The following is a 21,865-nucleotide window of genomic DNA, read 5'->3' as shown; positions in this document are numbered from 1 at the left end:
GGGGCATTTACACTGGTCTGGAGGAGCATTTACCCTGGTCTGGAAGGGCATTTACACTAGTCTGGAGGGGCATTTACACTGGTCTGGAGGGGCATTTACACTAGTCTGGAAGGGCATTTACACTAGTCTGGAGGGGCATTTACACTGGTCTGGAAGGGCATTTACACTGGTCTGGAAGGGCATTTCACTGGTCTGGAGGGGCATTTCCACTGGTCTGGAGGGGCATTTACACTGGTCTGGTGGGCCATTTACACTGGTCTGGAGGGGCATTTCACTGGTCTGGAGGGGGATTTCACTGATCTGGAGGGGCATTTACAATGGTCTGGAAGGGCATTTACACTGGTCTGGAAGGGCATTTACACTGGTCTGGAGGGGCATTTACACTGGTCTGGAGGGGCATTTACACTGGTCTGGAAGGGCATTTACACTGGTTTGGAGGGGCATTTACACTGGTTTGGAGGGGCATTTCACTGGTCTGGAGGGGCATTTACACTGGTCTGGAGGGGCATTTACACTGGTTTGGAGGGGCATTTACACTGGTTTGGAGGGGCATTTCACTGGTCTGGAGGGGCATTTCACTGGTCTGGATGGGCATTTACACTGGTCTGGAGGGGCATTTACACTGGTCTGGAAGGGCATTTACACTGGTTTGGAGGGGCATTTCACTGGTCTGGAGGGGCATTTCACTGGTTTGGAGGGGCATTTACACTGGTCTGGAGGGTCATTTACACTGGTCTGGAAGGGCATTTACACTGGCCTGGAGGGGCATTTACACTGGTCTGGAGGGGCATTTACACTGGTCTGGAAGGGCATTTACACTGGTCTGGAGGGGCCTTTACACTTGTCTGGAAGGGCATTTACACTGGTCTGGTGGGGCATTTACACTGGTCTGGTGGGGCCTTTACACTGGTCTGGTGGGGCCTTTACACTGGTCTGGAAGGGCATTTACACTGGTCTGATGGGGCCTTTACACTGGTCTGGAGGGGCCTTTACACTTACTGGAAGGGCATTTACACTGGTCTGGTGGGGCATTTACACTGGTCTGGAGGGGAATTTACACTGGTCTGGAGGGGCATTTACACTGGTCTGGAAGGGCATTTACACTGGTCTGGAGTGGCATTTACACTGGTTTGGAGGGGCATTTACACTGGTCTGCCTGGTAGCATGGATCTTTGGTCACGGGTTATAAAACCTCTGAATCGGCATGAATGGAGACTCTGGACTGGAATCCTCCTCAGTGCAGTGAAGCTCTTGGCTGAGTTATGAGGTGAGGCCAAAGGTCGTGACCTGTCCCTTAACACAGCCTCCTCCAGTGGCCTGACTGAATCCAACAACTACGTTTCCCCTGTATTCTTGAGCCATATAAACCAGAAACAGAAGTCGTCTACCACGTGTTCTACCCCCCTCTAGTTCGCCTCAAAAACAGTTTGCCGCTATGAGTACCCCATGCTATCTCTGGGCTATCATTACCATGTAAAAAAGCTTTGCATTCTTTACCAAGAAGCGTGTATGTGAATTCCATGGAATAAATCTATATACATGCATGTGGCTTCCTCACCTGTGGGGTCGTCTGAGACCCGGCACCCGGACAGCTGATGAAACGAAGGAGTATTTCTGTCTGTAATTAAGCCCTTTTGTGGGGAAAAACTCATTGTGATTGGCTAGGCCTGGCTCCCTAGTGGGTGGGCCTAGGCTCTCCCTGGCCCACCCTTGGCTGCGCCCCTGCCCAGTAATGTGAAATCCATAGATTAGCGTCTAATGAATTTATTTCAATTGACTGATTTCCTTATACGACCTGTAACTCAGTAAAATTGTTGAAATTGTTGCGTGTTGCGTTTATAACTTTGTTCAGTGTACATGCATATGTTGACACAAGCGTGTATATTCCGATTTACATACTGGTACATTATTGTTGAAATGACCTGACGAAGATCCTAGTGGGATTGATATGTTGTCATTTGTGCGTCTTAATAAATCACTGGGAAACATTACAGAGATAACGAACATGCCTTCTTTCATGATATTTATTGTTAACCCCTCGGTGTTTGGTTGCCGCTTCAACTAGTCAAGAGATAAATCAAATATCAACTCTCAAGAATCGATGAATGAACATGGAATGGAAATCAAACTGGACGTCTGATAATGGCCGGAAAAACGAATTAGAATTCTATCTCCACTTGATAACCTGAGGTGACTGGAATTGAAATAGTCCGTCTCCGGTGATGACAGCGGACTGAGTTGGCGAGTCCTGTTTGGACACTGTCCTCCCCAGGGTCCACAAATAGTGACACTCTCATCTGACTCTCAGTGTGTTGACTTGTTCTGTAGCCTGTTCCATCCTGTGACTCGGGGCCGGTCCTGCCAATAAGCATCATAAGCATCCGCTTGAGAATTAGAAGAGTAGAATACAGGAGTTAAAATGTGCTTGTGCATCAGCAGTTTTCCTCTTGTTCAATAAGCCCATGTCAGCTAACCTTTATTGAATTGCTAGGTGAATTAGTCTAGCAAGCTATCTAAACCTTGTAGTAATCCTGGCCAAATTTGCGACCAGGCACGCAGAGCACGTGTCCAGGGGCCCTGACCTCCAGGTGCCCTGACCTCCAGGTGCCCTGACCTCCATGGGCCCTGCCCTCCAGGTGCCCTGACCTCCATGGGCCCTGACCTCCATGGGCCCTGACCTCCATGGGCCCTGACCTCCAGGTGCCCTGACCTCCAGGTGCCCTGACCTCCATGGGCCCTGACCTCCATGGGCCCTGACCTCCATGGGCCCTGACCTCCATGTGCCCTGACCTCCAGGTGCCCTGACCTCCATGGGCCCTGACCTCCATGGGCCCTGACCTCCAGGTGCCCTGACCTCCAGGTGCCCTGACCTCCAGGTGCCCTGACCTCCCGGTGCCCTGACCTCCAGGTGCCCTGACCTCCATGGGCCCTGACCTCCATGGGCCCTGACCTCCATGGGCCCTGACCTCCAGGTGCCCTGACCTCCAGGTGCCCTGACCTCCAGGTGCCCTGACCTCCATGGGCCCTGACCTCCAGGTGCCCTGACCTCCATGGGCCCTGACCTCCATGGGCCCTGACCTCCAGGTGCCCTGACCTCCAGGTGCCCTGACCTCCAGGTGCCCTGACCTCCAGGTGCCCTGACCTCCATGTGCCCTGACCTCCAGGTGCCCTGACCTCCATGGGCCCTGACCTCCAGGTGCCCTGACCTCCAGGTGCCCTGACCTCCAGGTGCCCTGACCTCCATGGGCCCTGACCTCCAGGTGCCCTGACCTCCATGGGCCCTGACCTCCAGGTGCCCTGGCCTCCAGGTGCCCTGACCTCCAGGTGCCCTGACCTCCAGGGGGCCCCCATTTATTTTGTTATTCACTCTCACCCATATATTGTATGAACATGGCATAAAGTCATGGCAAAATGTATAGAATTGCAGGAAATTTGCTTTAAAACTGCAAAATGTTGTCCGACCCATGGCTCATTCCCAAAAGGATCGGGCCGGCACTGCTGTGACTGTCTGAGGTGGGTGTCTGTAGCATAACTGTCTGTAGTGGGAAGCAACTTGCACCAGCCTGATCCTGTCCCTGACTTTCAGATACATCGTCTGATTCCCGCCACTCTATCTATGGATTTCATAACGTCAATCTAGCTGTCATCATGTGTTAGTCGGTACTGGGCTGTAAAAATTGGATTTATGTCTAATTTATTCTGATGTTTTGCCAAATGCATTTTCTATTGATGACTTTGTTCTGAAATAAATATAATTTAATTGTAATTTTTATTCAATTTGTATTTACTAATTATTGCCCTCAAAATATAACAGCAAGAAACAGTTGAGTGTCATATCCTTGCTTGCCAAAGACGTAGTCTCTCGACACCTGCATATATGGTCAGGATGAGAAATTCATTTCCTGGACTGGACAAACTTGATCTCCGTGCTGATGATCATGTTGTCCTGATTCAGATCTTGAGCGTATATTGGCCGTAAATAGCCACCTGATGACTCCCAAACCAAATGAAGCCACATCATGGGCAAGCAAGAGGGGCTACTTCAAACCTCCTCATCTCCTCCCCACCATAACCATGATCCACATACGGTGTACCCACTACCCGGTACATATTGCTCTTCTCAGATTAGGTAGGCGTAGATATGTACTCATGTCATCAAGTATGCACGCCTGATAATACTTTACATGTATGACATACCAATCACACCTCCTGACTACTTCATGTAACTGTGGCGTAAACACCTATCCTGCTGCGCCCTGCGGCGCCCCGATCCCCACGCATCACTCCATCAACATTGTTGTACTGCGGTTGGGAGATAGATCCTCTTTCACGTTCCAGGAATGTGTACCCAGGTCCTGTTCCAGGAGACAGAATGTGACTGGGTGCTTGAGGAAAAGTTCAGCCAGTCCTCTCTTGAGTCTGAGAGGAAAGAGAGAGGAGGGGGGAGATAAGGAGAGTGAGAGGGAGAGAGGGAGGAGCGGGAGGGAACTGGAATAGCCCTTAGAGTCGGCGCGCGCTGGTTCAGACCGGTTCCTGTTACCCCGCCTTCCCTTCACAGACATGTAAATACAGATCTGGCCTGCCGCCAGCATTAGTCACCTTTTTGTCTTGAGAAAGAGGGGTGGAGGGAAAGATAGAGAGGGAGGGAGGGAGGGAGAGGGAGATACTGACAGAGAAAGAGAGAGCGACAGAGACGAGGACTGAGAGAGAGAGAGAGAGAGAGAGAGAGAGAGAGAGAGAGAGAGAGAGAGAGAGAGAGAGAGAGAGAGAGAGAGAAAGACAGAGAGAGAGAGAGACAGGACTGAGATGTTGTCAACATGGTCTACAATGAAACTGCACATCCTCCCTAGTCTAGGAGGGATTAAGGGCTGTTCAGACCGACGCCTCATATTTTTAAAAGTACAATTATGAAACTACTTTAGAGCAATTATAGCCAGTTTGACTAGTATTTCTTATTAAACAAAACATTAGTAAGTCTGGTTGTGTCTAGATTCGAGTATAACCATTTCAGTTCATTTTGTTTCATACTGTAATGTCCAAAACAAAGAAATGACTTTGTCTAGCTGTGAAAATGAATATGAGATGACCAATGAAAAGAATTTGCTCTCCTAGAGTAGAACTCTCCTAGAATGCAAAAGTGCATATCGCCCCCTCTCCATGTTTCATGCATCGTTTGGTGTACACGATTCTCAGAATGCAGACTTCAAAAAGGTGTTTGCTGGACTTATAGGTAGGGCCTTCTAGTGATTGGACAAATTCCGCAGTAGCTCCGATGACCTGTATGATGCACGTGACACCACAATTGGCTTCCAATTAAGAATTGCCAACTGTGCAAATGTTTACACTTCCCATGTGGTTATCACCTGACACTTTAGTTATGTCGGATGTTCCCTGGGGCTGAACTGAAACCATCAATCTTCCACTCAGACTATGTACAATTATAATGCATTATAAGACTTCGTAAACACGTCATCAACACGTTCATACCCCTAAAATGGCTTACAATCATTTCACAATGATCCTGTTTAAATCACATTTATTTTCAGTATTTTGTGAATGTTGGGGTTATTGATACTTTGGCCAACCTATCTAGATTCAGTGTTCAGATTGCAGTATAGTGATGATACCTGTTCCTATTTTCTGTGAAATTGATCATGTTCTACCCATGTTTACTAGTGTATTGATCCATAATCCTTTAAAGGGGGCAATCGACAGTTGAAACAATAACAAAGCATTTCCCCCCCCCCCCCCCCACTGTTTTGGTAAAAAGCTGAGGGACGGGACTGGATGAAATAACCACTCTCAAATAGTGGGGGTAGGAGGTGGGTGGTAGTGGGGGTAGGGAGTGGGTGATGCTGTAGGTGGTGCATTGTACTACATCAACACACTGCCCTTGCAAATCTTTGGTCAAGACTAAAATAGTGCACCTCAGTTCCTCTGAGCTGGTCAAAAGAGTTTATCCCTGCTCAGGCGCTTTCATAAGTAGGATTTGTTGGAATGAGGCCAAGAGGTTATAGAGCATAAACTTGCTTCAAAATGGGGTTTATGCAGAGCTAACTAACATCTCCCCTCTCTCCTTTGCTAACACACTTAATACAAAACCGGTTCCAATCATATTGACTTTCAGGCTTAAAACACGACTGGTATCTTGTTTACTACATTCCTCTACTCTGGGAGGACTACTTCTGCAGCTGAACAACATGGCTGCAGCTTCTCAGGCACACAGACAGGGTTCAGCTGTGGAACGCCAAGAGCCCAAACGGTAGAGCAGGCCTGCAGGCAGCCAGGCCAGTGGAGTCCGACAACTGTTGTCATTGAGGGCCACTAACAATAACCACATTTGACGTCAGCAGTCGCATGTCAACACATTTAGCTGCGGCATGTCTCACTACTCATTCATTCTACTCACTATTCGGGTACACACGCCTGAGATTGCACTGCATGATCTAAACCTATGAAAGGGAATACATCCTTATCTTCAGTGGGGATTCGGAAGGTTGCCAGTGGGTTGGGGGGCTATTTAGCATAGCTACTTTGGTCTGGAACTTTCCTTAGAAAAAATTTTTGTTTGTTTTGCTGGACATCCCAGCAGATTGATGTAATGAACTGCAGACAAAGGCCCACGTCTTGTCGAAAACATCGAACTGTCTCTTTTACAGTTTAAATCAGCCCTTTAATGAAGCCAGAAAGACCAGGCCTTTGTTTCTATTTTCTCCCTGATCCGACCACCGACTGGCATCATACAGATCCCGCCGTCTCCTTTCCATCCTCTCAGCACTTTAGGTTATCGAGGCCACGGGCAAACCCTCTCCCTCCGTAGTGAAAACGCCACTGCCTCCAATAGGGCTGGCAAGCCTTGGGATAGGGAGTGAGCGTAACGTGTGTGTGACTTCTCAGAATGTGTGTGTGTGTGAGTAGGGTGAGAAGCCAGTCATAAAAGACTGCAGTGTCACACGGCTAAATAGTCGACATAGCTCCCTGTTTAGCTGTCTATAACCCCCTCCCTCCCTTCCACTATCCGTCTACAACTCCCATAGCTATGCAGTACATAGCTCTCATCACCACAGCCAATCAGGGAGGGCTGAGCAGAAAGGTACTTCTTGCTGAGTCAGACAAACCAGAAGAACTATATGTGCTTACTGACCTCTTCCTTAGAACAACCCAGATGCAGTGACACTGATGTGGCGCGTACTGTTTGTTCCCTGGTGTCTCTAGTAGACGTGCAGCTTGGCTCCACGACCACGTGCAGATCTAGGATCGGATAACCCCACTCCTATCCTGACCTTGGCCTTTCGGAGGTAAAAGGCAAAGCTGACCACAGATCAGTGCATAGGGGCAACAACATGCTTCACCAGTAGTTCACTCAATGATGTGTCTTTGCACGCTCGTTACGCTATATCTCGGGATGCGTGTCATCGATTTGCCATTAGAATCTACTGACTTAGTGTCAGAAGACGCACCCAAATCCCTGGTCACGTTAGAGTTATTATGAAACCAGCGGGCTGCACTTGACAGTAAGATAAATTGGATGGGGGTTACTGCCAAAAAAACGTTCCCCTAAAGTAAACTGACCGATCCAGCCCATCCACTGCCCCTGTCACTTCCTGTTCGGGAACACACAGTATGGTGAGGTTGTCTTTGTCGCCTTACAAATTGGACACAGGCCACGGACAGACAACACACACGACGTGCACGCTTCCCCATCCTATCTCCCACTCAGCACTTCCTCATATCTCCAGGGTTTTTCAACAAGTAGCCCAGATCTGCTGACTTTCCTAACACAGCAAGCAGTTAGCTGAGCTGCAACACCAAGGTCATTGGCTGATACTGGCAATTGGGGTGTTATGGTTAATTATTCATAGGAATCAGACTAGCAGAACAAAGGGCAAAATAAAGAAGTGGATGTCAGACTTTTTGTATTTTATAGATGATAATATCACAACCTTATAAATTATATATTTTTTTACTTTCTGTATTTTATAGATGATGATATCACAACCTTATAAATGATTATTGAGAGGAGGAAACAATAATTGGAATATCAATTAAAGAGTATTTGAACAATTCAGCATGTGCTTGATTAAGAAGTGCCGTTTTTTAAACCATTTATATAACAGCTTGAGAGAGAAACATTGTGTCAGTTGAAATCAGTGAGTGTGTAAAAGATGCCCTGCATAAGAACTTTACCGTCACCCAACACGACCACATCTCCTCCAACTTTAGGCTGGGAGCGCCCTCTTGTGTCAACATGTAGTAATAGCAGCCAGGAAAATAACCTTTCACTAAAATACTCAAAAAAAACACAATGGCATTCATATTTTAATAAGTTTAAAGACTGTACATTAAATGCAAAGGAGGCTGTCAAGTACAGATCATTTTTGATAAATTAACAAACATTTGTAATTAAGTAAAATCCCTGCAAAGTGAGGACTGTGTTACATTTATATAAAGCTTTCCTTCATGTCTGGTTCCACACTGGTAGTAATTCTGTGGCTTCCAGTCCTTTCCAGACACAGTCCACAGTCCAGTAGCTGTGTACGTGCCATTGCTTCCCCTGGAACTCCAAACAACATTGTTCTCTGGGGTAACCACGGTGTTGTTGATCCACCAAATGATGTCCACCAGGTGTGTGTGTAAACCACTGAGGACACACACCAGCATAGGTGTGTGTGAAGCACCAGGGTCACTCCCGAATGAGGAGAGGATGAGTACAGATGGATCAGAAGGGTTCAAACCTGACAGGAGAAAGAAAGTCAACATGCATGAAGACTTTGGGCTGAAAAGGTGTGTTCGAACCAAACACTTGGAGAAATCTTAGAACTCGCTTGAGCAAATGTTATTGAAGTACAGACAATTGTGAGCTCCTTAGTGTGAGAATGTGTCAATAACAATTAGCCTTCAAATACACATTGCAGCAAAAGCTATTAAAATTCCAGCTTACCTTCTACAAAGAGCTGGATGCCCCTACTAAACACCACATCCTTTTGAGAGGGCTTCCCCCCATGTACACACCTGAGGAAAAACATGACTATCATTATCATCAGAACACTGCAAGAATGCAGATAGAATGAAGTGCAATCTGCATTGAAAGTTAAGCTGAAAGTTACCCCAGTAGTAGTAAAGTGAAACATAGTCCTGCTCTGTTCATTCTGGCTGAGTGGTTTGTTTCAGTTGGTGCTCTGGAGAGGAGAAAAGCCAACTGCCTGAGTCCCTTGAGGGTCTTGGTGTCTTGTCCTCCAGTATCATGCAGCTCTCTCCTCTCACACCAACGTGGTGTCAGAGCATTTCGTATGATTCCGTCTGTAAAACCGAGACACTCCATTTAGCATGACATGTTACGTTTCGTATTGGAATGTATTAAATCCATCATCCATTTCGTATCATATTAAGAATTAGAATTTATATGATATATTTCGAATTGTAAATTGTTCAAAATGTTACCAATTGCAATTAGAACAATATGTTACGAATTGGCAAAACATATATGTTACAAATCCCCCCCCCCCATTTTTTTTTTACAAGAATAGACTACCAATCGCTGTCCATGGTGCTGAAATTATGACCTGTCTATGCACCTGCATGCCTATCGAATGAATCGATGATAGGCTTTCTGTGGTGCCAGGGCTTAATTTTGCTTTAGCTAATGGATAAGCGGTTATTGATAGGCCTATTTGGTCGTCATTTTATCATGTTAAACCTAAAGTTTGACGAAGCTATACACGCTGTGGCAATGCTGCCATTTTTAGACTGCTGGCATTAATGTAATTAGCCTACTTGTTCAGTAATTAAGTTGAAATTCAAATATTGCACATTGTAAAATAAATGTTAGATGCAACAGCATACTAATCAGCTACCAATATAAATGTTTTGAATATACAGCTGTCCTGTATAGCCTACCTGCATGACATGAGCCGTCCTCTCGCTCTCTCCCAGCTTGGATAGAAAGTTGTGTAAAAATAGTCTATTAATGCCAAATAATATAGTCAGTCCACCCTCAAAACACTAGCTTAATAGGGATTGTTTTATATGCAGTGTACTACTTATAACTACATACTGCATTTAGCTGCTATTTATAAACAAACAAAAATTATTCTTCCCTTTTTCTCCACAACTTCATAATATCCAATTAGGATCCTGTCTCATCGCTGCAACTCCCCAACAGGCTTGGGAGAGGCGAAGGTCGAGTCATGCATCCTCTGGAACATGACCTGCCAAACCGCGCTTCTTAACACCCACCTGCTTAGCCCGGAAGCCACACCGTTCAACTGACAACCAAAGTCAGCCTGCAGGCACCCGGCCCGCCACAAGGAGTCACTAGAGCGCGATGAGCCAAGTAAAGCCCCCCCGGCCAAACCCTCCCCTAACCCGAACAACGCTTGGCCAATTTTGCACCGCCCTATGGGACTTTATAAACTTTTGAAAATAAAAATGACATCAAATAGCCTAACAATGAGGGAAAAAATTGTCAGCTTGAGGACAACTATTTATTTATTGCTGAACTCTGGATAATAGCCTACACAAATGTCAATATTCAAGGTCAATTAAATCAAATCAAATTAAATCCAACTAGAGAGACTCCTCTCGTGTCCTGAAGTCCTCCTTTTCTGTGTGCAAATGTTTTCGCCATGGCCTGTAGGTCCAGGTTGTGGGCCCGACTATTTTCTATACTGACTATTGCCAACCCAGACAGTCTTTCCTGAGACATTGTGCATTATATATCCATTGAGCAGCACACAACTTAAACGTAGTCGTGAATGATGCATGCCAAGATATATCAGAGATAAGGGGCTGTTGATATTGCAACCGCACAACTCAGATGCCGGTTAACCAGTATGAACGAAATCGCGAACAGATTTTTTTGTTCAACCCCTTACGAACTGTTGTCCGCTAAAGATGATCTGTTTGCATCCGCCAATCTATTGGCTGTCCGGTATGCAGATGACCTGTCCCCAGAGCTTCCTATACAGTTAATTCATCTCTTTCTGTAATGTGTTGAGGCCAGCACTTATTACAGGAAAACTCCACCCAAAAACAATATTGTTTCATTCGTCAATCGTTGACATAACTTGATTGTTGACAAGCAAAACATGGACTTTCAAGATATGTAACTTTCAAAATACAGAAATCATCCCGATATGATGCATTTAGCTGGGGCTTAAGGTTAGGAGTTAGGTTAAAGGGTTAAGGGTTTAAGGTTAGGGGAAGGGTTAGCTAAAAGGGTTAAGGTTAGAGTTGGGGTTAGCTTTAGCTAATATGCTAAGTAGTTGCAAAGGAACTAAAAAGTAGTTAGTAGTTGCAAAGTTGCTATAATGCTAAAGTCGCCTGTGATGAGATTCGAACATGCAATCTTTGGGTTGCTAGACATTCAACAAAAAGCAGTTCTTCACCTCATATCTTTTATACAACATTTGAGCATTTAGCCCAATCGTTCTAAGAACCGTCAGCTCATCACTAATTAGGAGAACGTCAATAAATGATAGATTCCTATTTCCATCTTCTCGAAAGGTAACGTTAATAGCTAGACTCTCAGAACTAAGTTATTATAGAGGAAGGACACTGGTGCAGAGAGGAAATGTTGTGAAAAACTATCTGGGTGGAACATGAGTGTTTTCCCAAGGCACATGTTGCCCCCTTCTATATCAGGCTCAAAACAAGTAGATCAGTTATTCAGTTTGTAGGAGGATAGAAAAACAGGAAAGAACGGTTGGCACAAGTGCTTGTGTCTGAAACAGATGTACGACTTCTCCGGTTCTGCCCACGCTGGAGAATGGGGTGATTCTGACAGTGTCAATGATCTGTGGTAAACCACAATTCACTTTACATGATATGTTTCTGCCCTTCTCCCTTTCTGCCTACATTATAAATGTTAGTTAACCCAATATAAATAGTCCATGAAACCCCATAAAAGACACTCAAGAGATACAGCACTCTTAGAACATGACAACAACAAAACAACATCAACTTGAGTTTATTAGGAGCTGCTTTGGAAGACCAATACAGAGTAGCCTGTAGATACAGTACAGTGTTATTACATAGTACACCTCACATCCGTCTCTACAAATCAGTTGTTCTTTCAAATCCTTCTGTTAGTCCACAGAAATAAACAGCCACGTCATTCTCTTTAGATCCATGGATCAGTAACTGATGCTGGTGAAGTGGCCTGCTATCATTGGTCTGGACAGTGATCTTGTTGGGATGGAAGCCGTGGCCGTAGAGCACGTGGGAGGTGTTGGTCAGGCGGTAGCTGAGTACCAGTTCAGGCCTCTCTCCTTGACTCTGCTTGTACCAGCTCACAGTGGCCATGCTACAGTTAGTGGACAGAGTGCAGTCCAGAGTGGCATCCTCGCCCACTTTCACTGATAAGCTCTTCAGTGATACACCCAGGGACTCTCTCAAACGTACACCTGTAGAAAGTCACAGGAGGCAAATCATACAGGGCTACAGACAGTGGCCCGGTCCAGATACAACCCCTAATAACTAGTTCATCAAGTCAATTCTGATTGGAAAATGCATTCCATTTCATAATGTCTTGCTATGCCTACTGAACTGTCACCGCAACAAAGTGTCCCGGTTACTGAAGGATTGTACCAGTACAATTTTAACTGACAGTAAAGAATTTAAATGCATTGAGGAACACAACCGACAAAACACTCAATGAGGTTATATCAAATGTTTAATATCTTTAACCATTGTTATTGTAAAATGTACTTACCATTCAGTATGATTGACAAGCACAACATGATTCTCGTTGTCACTTTCATGGCCGGATGCAGTGCTCGATTCTGTGAGATGATGAAAAGGAAGCTTTCGATCCGACTCCCTCGTAGACTCTGCTTGTGGTTTCTCTGTGGAGAAGTAGGCTGTGTTTGTTGGTCCAACTGAGTCTCACAGAGGAACTGCCTTCCAACACGTTGTGCACAAACTCATCAGACCATTTCAACCTCAGATGTGTCAGTCTGCAAAGGCAGCATTACCTTAACAGGCTGACCACTCCGCTCGCGTCGCGTGCGTGAGCGTTGCAAAATTAATTTAGGAATCTATGTTATTCAATTATTGCACCCACACTGCTCGCGCACGTCAACGAGCGTCTGCGTTGCCAAGGGCTAAAATAGAAGTCATTCCTATTTCTGACACAGATCGCGCTGCATGTCCTGCCTCTCCCATCTCCTCATTGGTTTATAGAAGCAGGTACCGACGTGCCATCTCCTCATTGGTTATACCCAAGTGGGTGATTGAAAGACGAACTGTGTTGCCGGTCGGTGTAGTAATACTATGAAAGTTTAGATGCCAATCACCGTATAAGTTCAAAGATGAAAAAACCTGGAAGGAGGAGAGATGACTAGAAATGATTCGGTTGACCATTTTATGTGTGGATTAATTGTCGGAGTAGAGGATCTTGTGCATTTCAGGTAAGATAACAACTCAATGTTTATATCCCAGGACAAATTAGCTAGCAACAGCAAGCTAGCTAAATACGACAAATTAGCTAGCAAGTGCAAGCTAACTAGTTAAATTGCCACAAATGTTTAATGCTTTTCGACCTGTCCCCAAATTAACGTCATTGGTTCAGTTTGTTTTAATATTTTAACCTGCGTGTCGTGATTGTGTTTGGTGTAGGGGGACAACATAAATTTATGCACGATGGCGCAGCCGGTTTGGGTTCCGTGTTAGGCTCCCAAATGTACTGCATTGTCTATTGGGATTTGTGGGAAATGGCCACACAGAGGACTTTGAGTGACCTACAATGTGAGTAGGCATACAATTGTATGTCCGGCGAAAGATTTGGATTCCATCTCTCATGCAACATAATTGCCCCAAACTTACAAAAGGCACAAACAGTAACATCCCTCGTTTCTCAAGCAAAGGTCTTTTAAGGGAGTATGTGAGCACAGACGTTCACTTCGCCTAGCCAAGTTCTACTAGGAGCAAACTGAACCGATGTATGAGGACGCCTTAAGACACAGTGCAGGTATCGGGAGTCGACATTTGCATAGATCAGGGTTGAGAAACAGGGGCCACAGTGTGTATCGGCTTTTGTACCAGGCTACCTCTAACACACCTGATTCACCTAATCACGGTCTGCAATTAAAACCACTGTTATGAATCAGGTGCGTTTGTGCTGGGTTGGACTATAATAATGCAGGCAGCCTCACAGGACAGCACAGGAGTTGCTCACCCCTGATATAAATTACTCTGCTTAGTAGAGACTATTCTCAGCTGATAGGTTTGACGAACCAAGCTAATGTTCTCATTCCCATTCATCCTCTACAGTTCAGTCCTGAGAAGCCTGTGAGATCAGAGACTGAAGAAGCCGTCCCTTAAAGACAAGGTCCACAGTGTCGTCCTTGTAGTGGATGCTTCTAAAAGGTGTCCAGCTACACCAAAAGGCTTAGGCACCACCTGCCAACAGCCCAGAGAACACATCAGTGACCTGGGAGAGGAAAAGCGGAAGTGTTTCAGCAATGGCAGTAATGGTTGTCGTGTAAGAATTGTCAATACTCTGAGGTCAATTGACAGCGTGAGAAACAAATGTGTTTTGCAGGTGTGCATCAAGTGGCATTGCTGACACGTGGATCAGGTGTGTCAGGAAACCGGCCATGACGAAAACATTCAGCAGACAGCACTCTCTATAATACCCCTTATTGACGAGTTAGTCATTAGCTATTTGAATATCTGGAATGTACACATACTGTTTGTAGTTCTACACTGAACATCCTCAGCTGACTTCTCTCTCTCTGTGTGTGTGTGTGTGTGTGTGTGTGTGTGTGTGTGTGTGTGTGTGTGTGTGTGTGTGTGTGTGTGTGTGTGTGTGTGTGTGTGTGTGTGTGTGTGTGTGTGTGTGTGTGTGTGTGTGTGTGTGTGTGTGTGTGTGTGTGTGTGTGTGTGTGTGTGTGTGTGTGTGTGTGTGTATGACCAAGGCTGGGGCTCTGCTTTGCATGTCCACCTCCTACATTGTCCCAGTGAAGAACTCCTCGTATGAGCTGGAAGTTGATGAGAACATGGGCATCCTTCTGCTCAGTGCTGTGGCCCACATCCTGCAATATGTAGACCTGCACTTCCGGGACAGTGCAGGGACAGAGCCTAAACTATCTCTTTAATCAAGGCTGTGAAATGCTGTCTAATATAAAAATGCATTACATGAGCTTATAGTGTTTCATTATTTGTTTCTGCTATTGTTAACTTGTTAATTAGTCATTCACAGAAGTCTTGCTTTGAGGAAACCAAATGTGTAGGAGACATTCTGACCTGTGTATACGTTGTCTTTCTAGAGATGTTTTCGCCTGTTTTGTCCACTAGGGACACTCTCACATGGGGTTATGGGTCACTAGTGGCGTGTTCAAAGGTGACCAAAGTGTTAGCACAGGTGAGGGATGGAGGCGTTCGACGGGTGCAGGGCCAATCTGTCTTGGATGAACAGGGGGCGGGGTTTGTGTCTTCTTCATCAGACAAAAACAAGACCAACTCCATCCTCTTCCTCGGCAGGTTTTCCTCTCCTCGGTAGAATAATAATCGTAGAGATCTGAGTTCACTAAGCCAAATAAAAAATATTGTCTAAGGGCTATATTCAATCAGTTCCGCCCTAACCCGCAATAACCCGCAATCAGTTTCAATGGGCGAGTTAGTTTTGCACCACTCCGTGCCCCGGTTGGGCGAGGTTTGCACATTTTAGACCATTCCATTGGTTGTAAAATTAAATCTCCACCCACCCGGGGCACTAGCCATGCAAAATGAACTTGCTCATCGTTTTTATTTAGGCGATGTCGGAAGTGTAACATGCTGACCAAAATGGATGTTGATTGTGTACCCCCACACCAGACACGACTAGGACACGCAGGTTGAAATATCAAAACAAACTCTGAACCAATTATATTAATTTGTGGACAAGTCGGAAAGCATGAAACATTTATGGAAATTCAGCTAGCTAGCTTGCTGTTGCTAGCTAATTTGTGCTGGGATATAAACATTGTGTTGTTATTTTACCTGAAATGCACAAGGTCCTCTACTCTGACAATTAATCCGCAGATAAAACAGTAAACCGAATTCCTTTCTCGTCATCTCTCCTCAGGCTTCTTTTTTACTTCTTTGGACTTTATATGGCGGTTGGCAACCAACTTTACGGTGCATTACTATAACTGACTGGAGTGTGGACGTCAGTTCATCTTTCAATCACCCACGTGGGTATATGCTCCTAAAAACCAATGAGGACATGGGAGAGGCCGGACTTGCAGTGCGTTGAGCGTCACAAATAGAACCTATTTCTATTTTAGCGCCTGGCCATGCAGACACTCACTGAGGCGCGTGAGCAGTATGGGTGCAATGATTGAATAACATTGTATGTGTACATTTATTTAGCTGTGGTCAGCATGTGACTGCGTTGGAGCTGTTACATCAGCAAGCAGCTCCCGGCGTTATACCTATTGTGGACATTGCCATTGGATGCGCTGAGTCTTATTAGTAATAATCCCATGCATTCTTGTTACAAGTTCAAACAATGTGTGTTCTAATCTACACCTTGTTCAGACTGATATTAATCCATATGATTTTGTTTAATGTTGTGTTTAGAGTACAACTTCAACTGTCTAACCAGTACTAGAATGGCATTTCTATGGTCTATTTGCACAGCTCTCTGCGTGAGGTTCTGTCTCCAAGTTTCCAGTGGGTGGTTAAGTCCCTTCCATCGATGTAATCAAACGGATGTGGAATGCAATTTCAGAATTTAAGTAGATATTCTAAACAAAGTGTTTTGATAACTTTCAAGTGTAATAGTTCCATGTAGAATAAACCATCATTCACATAGTACTGTAGCAACTGTAGCACTGTAGCAAGTACTGTAGTGTTCTGCTAATATAACGTGTGCAATGTGCAATGTGCAAATATTACACTTGTCTAGTGGTGTAAAGTACTTACAGTTGAAGTTGTAAGTTTACATACACTTACATACACATTAAAACTTGTTTTTCAACCACTCCGCAAATTTCTTGTTAACAAACTATAGTTTTGGCAAGTCGGTTAGGACATATACTGTGTGCATGACACAAGTAATTTTCCCAACAATTGTTTACAGACAGATTATTTCACTGTATCACAATTCCAGTGGGTCAGAAGTTTACATACACTAAGTTGACTGTGCCTTTAAACAGCTTGGAAAATTCCAGAAAATTATGTCATGACTTTAGAAGCTTCTGAAAGGGTAATTGACATCATTTGAGTCAATTGGAGGCATACCTGTGGATGTATTTCAAGGCCTACCTTCAAACTCAGTGCCTCTTTGCTTGACATCTTGGGAAAATCTAAAGAAATCAGCCAAGACCTCCGAAAAATAATGGTAGACCTCCACAAGTCTGGTTCATCATTGGGAGCAATTTCCAAACGCCTGAAGGTACCACGTTCATCTGTACAAACAATAGTACGCAAGTATAAACACCATGGGACCACGCAGCCATTATACCGCTCAGGAAGGAAACGCGTTCTGTCTCCTAGAGATGAACATACTTTGGTGTGAAAAGTGCAAATCAATCCCAGAACAACAGCAAAGGACCTTGTGAAGATGCTGGAGGAAACAGGTACAAAAGTATCTATATCCACAGTCAAACGAGTCCTATATCGACATAACCTGAAAGGCCGCTCAGCAAGGGAGAAGCCACTGCTCCAAAACCGCCATAAAAAAGCCAGACTACGGTTTGCAACTGCACATGGGGACAAAGATCGTACTTTTGGGAGAAATGTCCTCTGGTCTGATGAAACAAAAATAGAACTGTTTGGCCTTAATGACCATCTTATGTTTGGAGGAAAAAGGAGGATGCTTGCAAGCCGAAGAACACCATCCCAACTGTGAAGCACGGGGGTGGCAGCATCATGTTGTGGGTGTGCTTTGCTGCAGGAGGGACAGGTGCACTTCACAAAATAGATGGCATCATGAGGGAGGACAATTATGTGGATATATTGAAGCAACATCTCAAGACATCAGTCAGGAAGTTAAAGCTTGGTCGCAAATGGGTCTTCCAAATGGACATTGACCCCAAGCATACTTCCAAAGTTGTGGCAAAATGGCTTAAGGCCAACAAAGTCAAGGTATTGGAGTGGCCATCACAAAGGCCTGACCTCAATCCTATAGAAAATGTGTGGGCAGAACTGAAAAAGCGTGTGTGAGCAAGGAGGCCTACAAACCTGACTCAGTTACACCAGCTCTGTCAGGAGGAATGGGCCAAAATTCACCCACCTTATTGTGGGAAGCTTGTGGAAGGCTACCCGGAACGTTTGACCCAAGTTAAACAATTTAAAGGCAATGATACCAAACGCTAATTGAGTGTATGTAAACTTCTGACCCAATGGGAATGTGATGAACACAATAAAAGCTGAAATAAATCATTCTCTCTACTATTATTCTGACATTTCACATTCTTAAAATAAAGTGGTGATCCTAACTGACCTAAAACAGGGCATTTTTACTAGGATTAAATGTCAGGAATTGTGAAAAACTGAGTTTAAATGTATTTGGCTAAGATGTACGTAAACTTCCGACTTCAACTGTAAGTAGTACTGTCAAGTATTTTTAACTTTAGTAGTTTCTGTAGGTATCTATAGTTTACTATTTAAATTTGACAACGTTATACTTTTACTTCACTACATTCCTAATGAAAAGTATGTACATTTTACTCCATTCATTTCCCCTGACACCCAAAAATACTCGTTATATTTGGAAAAAAATGGTCTAATTCACACACTTATCAAGAGAACATCCCTGGTCATCCCTACTGCCTCTGACCCGGCAGACTCACTAAACACATGCTTAGTTTGTAAATTATGTCTGAGGGTGAGAGCATGCGCCTGGCTATCAGTAAATAAAAATAACAAGAAAATGGTCCTGTCTAGTTTGTAAGGAATTTGAAATTATTTAGACTTTTACTTTTGATACCTATGTATATTTTAGCATTTACGTTTACTTTTGATAAAGTAATTTTAGACTTTTACTCAAGTAGAATTTTACTGGGTGACTTTCACTTTAGTCATTTTCTATTAAGGGATCTTTACTTTTACTCAAGTATGACAATAGGGTACATTTTCCACCACTGCACTTGTCTTTCATCTTTTATTGTCATTCACAGCCAATACAGATACTGTACCTATCAACATGTTGTCTGGTGGTGCTGGGGCTACCTTGCCAAACATATCAGTCATCATACCTTGTGTCCCATATACCCCCGCCCCCTATTGATAGGACCACCAGCTTATTGTCTGTCTGTAAATTCTGTTTATTGTGGCAGCACTCTTTCACAGAGTCAAATTCCTGTGCATGCAAATGTATTTGCCGAATAATTGTGATTTGGATACTGAACACTTTTTATTTTTAACCAAAACAGAGGCAGGGTGTCCGGTTTTGTTATTGTTTAAATTCTAGCTTTAACCATTTCGGGAAATTAAATATTGGTTTCCATGTCTGTGAAGTCCCCTTAGTTTTTCCCTCAAAGAACATGTGTCCTTCTGTACAAAAAAAAGTTGAATGATAGGAAGAGACGGAAAAATATATATTTTTTATATTTATTTTCTGTATTTAAATGAACTACAACTTTTAAGCCCTTATAAACCCTTTTTAATGCACAACATATGCTTTAGAAATCATTCAGAAGCAAAGGGTTTATGCCACATTTGGCAAAGCACCAGATATATAAGAACCTTCTATCACACTATGTACATGGAGTGTACAAAACATTAAAAACACCTGCTCTTTCCATGACATAGACTGACCAGGTGAATTCAGGTGAAAGCTATGATCCCTTTTTGATGGCACTTGTTAAATCCACTTCAATCAGTGTAGACGATGGGAAGGATTTTTAAGCCTTGAGACAATTGAGCCATGGATTGTCTGTGTGCCATTCAGAGTGTGAATGGGCAAGACAAAAGATTTAAGTGCCTTTGAACATGGTATGGTAGTAGGTGCCAGGTGCACCGGTTTGAGTGTGTCAAGAACTGCAACACTGCTGGGTTTTTCATGCTCAACAGTTTCCTGTGTGTATCAAGACTGTTCCACCACCCAAAGGTTATCCAGCCAACTTGACATAACTGTGGAAAGCATTGGAGTGACAATGGGCCAGCACCCCTGTGGAACACTTTTGACACCTTTGTAGAGTCCATGCCCTGACGAATTGAGATGTTCTGAGGGCAAAAGGGGGTGCAACTCAAAATTAGGAAGGTGCTCCAAATGTTTTGTATACTCACGTGTAGAATTACATTTTTTTTTTTTGTCAAGCATTTATGTAGGGCCTTTATACATTGGAGTTTATCATATCCACCAGATGGAATGTAAGGAAAGTCCTCCCTGAATACTATAATATGGGACTAAATGTTTTTTCTGTAGTGAAGAAGAAGAACAACACCAGAAACCATATTGGAAGTGTAACCTTAGTATGGCAGTGTGGTGCAAGGATAAAACCAGATAATAACCTCTCCCTCCTTTGTCTTGATCACGTTGAGGGAGAGGTTGGCATCCTGGCACCACACTTCCAGGTCTCTGACCTCCTCCCTATAGACATTTACATTACATTTAAGTCATTTAGCAGACGCTCTTATCCAGAGCGACTTACAAATTGGTGCATTCACCTTATGATATCCAGTGGAACAACCACTTTACAATAGTGCATCCAACTCTTTTAAGGGGGAGGGGGGGGGGTTAGGAGGATTACTTTATCCTATCCTAGGTATTCCTTAAAGAGGTGGGGTTTCAGGTGTCTCCGGAAGGTGGTGATTGACTCCGCTGACCTGGCGTCGTGAGGGAGTTTGTTCCACCATTGGGGTGCCAGAGCAGCGAACAGTTTTGACTGGGCTGAGCGGGAACTGTACTTCCTCAGAGGTAGGGAGGCGAGCAGGCCAGAGGTGGATGAACGCAGTGCCCTTGTTTGGGTGTAGGGCCTGATCAGAGCCTGAAGGTACGGAGGTGCCGTTCCCCTCACAGCTCCGTAGGCAAGCACCATGGTCTTGTAGCGGATGCGAGCTTCAACTGGAAGCCAGTGGAGAGAGCGGAGGAGCGGGGTGACGTGAGAGAACTTGGGAAGGTTGAACACCAGACGGGCTGCGGCGTTCTGGATGAGTTGTAGGGGTTTAATGGCACAGGCAGGGAGCCCAGCCAACAGCGAGTTGCAGTAATCCAGACGGGAGATGACAAGTGCCTGGATTAGGACCTGCGCCGCTTCCTGTGTGAGGCAGGGTCGTACTCTGCGAATGTTGTAGAGCATGAACCTACAGGAACGGGTCACCGCCTTGATGTGAGTTGAGAACGACAGGGTGTTGTCCAGGATCACGCCAAGGTTCTTAGCGCTCTGGGAGGAGGACACAATGGAGTTGTCAACCGTGATGGCGAGATCATGGAACGGGCAGTCCTTCCCCGGGAGGAAGAGCAGCTCCGTCTTGCCGAGGTTCAGCTTGAGGTGGTGATCCGTCATCCACACTGATATGTCTGCCAGACATGCAGAGATGCGATTCGCCACCTGGTTATCAGAGGGGGGAAAGGAGAAGATTAATTGTGTGTCGTCTGCATAGCAATGATAGGAGAGGCCATGTGAGGATATGACAGAGCCAAGTGACTTGGTGTATAGCGAGAATAGGAGAGGGCCTAGAACAGAGCCCTGGGGGACACCAGTGGTGAGAGCACGTGGTGCGGAGAAAGATTCTCGCCACGCCACCTGGTAGGAGCGACCTGTCAGGTAGGACGCAATCCAAGCGTGGGCCGCGCCGGAGATGCCCAGCTCGGAGAGGGTGGAGAGGAGGATCTGATGGTTCACAGTATCAAAGGCAGCCGATAGGTCTAGAAGGATGAGAGCAGAGGAGAGAGAGTTAGCTTTAGCAGTGCGGAGCGCCTCCGTGATACAGA

The 21,865-nt window shown here is 44.9% G+C and overlaps 2 long non-coding RNA genes across 2 annotated transcripts; both read right to left on the bottom strand.

Moving 5' to 3' along the window:
• Positions 1–2,007: 2,007 nt before the first annotated feature.
• LOC139541771 (uncharacterized) lies at positions 2,008–4,380 on the bottom strand. The gene is made up of 2 exons (XR_011668402.1): positions 4,198–4,380; positions 2,008–2,384 (listed from the first exon to the last, which is right to left on the bottom strand). It is a non-coding gene; the product is annotated as an uncharacterized lncRNA (long non-coding RNA).
• Positions 4,381–11,952: 7,572 nt separating this feature from the next.
• Positions 11,953–12,898, bottom strand: LOC139541770 (uncharacterized). The gene is made up of 2 exons (XR_011668401.1): positions 12,713–12,898; positions 11,953–12,404 (listed from the first exon to the last, which is right to left on the bottom strand). It is a non-coding gene; the product is annotated as an uncharacterized lncRNA (long non-coding RNA).
• Between the last annotated feature and the right edge of the window lie 8,967 nt (positions 12,899–21,865).

Source organism: Salvelinus alpinus, chromosome 16 (genome assembly GCF_045679555.1).
Source record: "Salvelinus alpinus chromosome 16, SLU_Salpinus.1, whole genome shotgun sequence".
NCBI classification, from domain to species: domain Eukaryota; kingdom Metazoa; phylum Chordata; class Actinopteri; order Salmoniformes; family Salmonidae; genus Salvelinus; species Salvelinus alpinus.
Note: the sequence above shows the minus strand (reverse complement) of the source record. Positions and strands in the feature narration are given on the sequence as shown.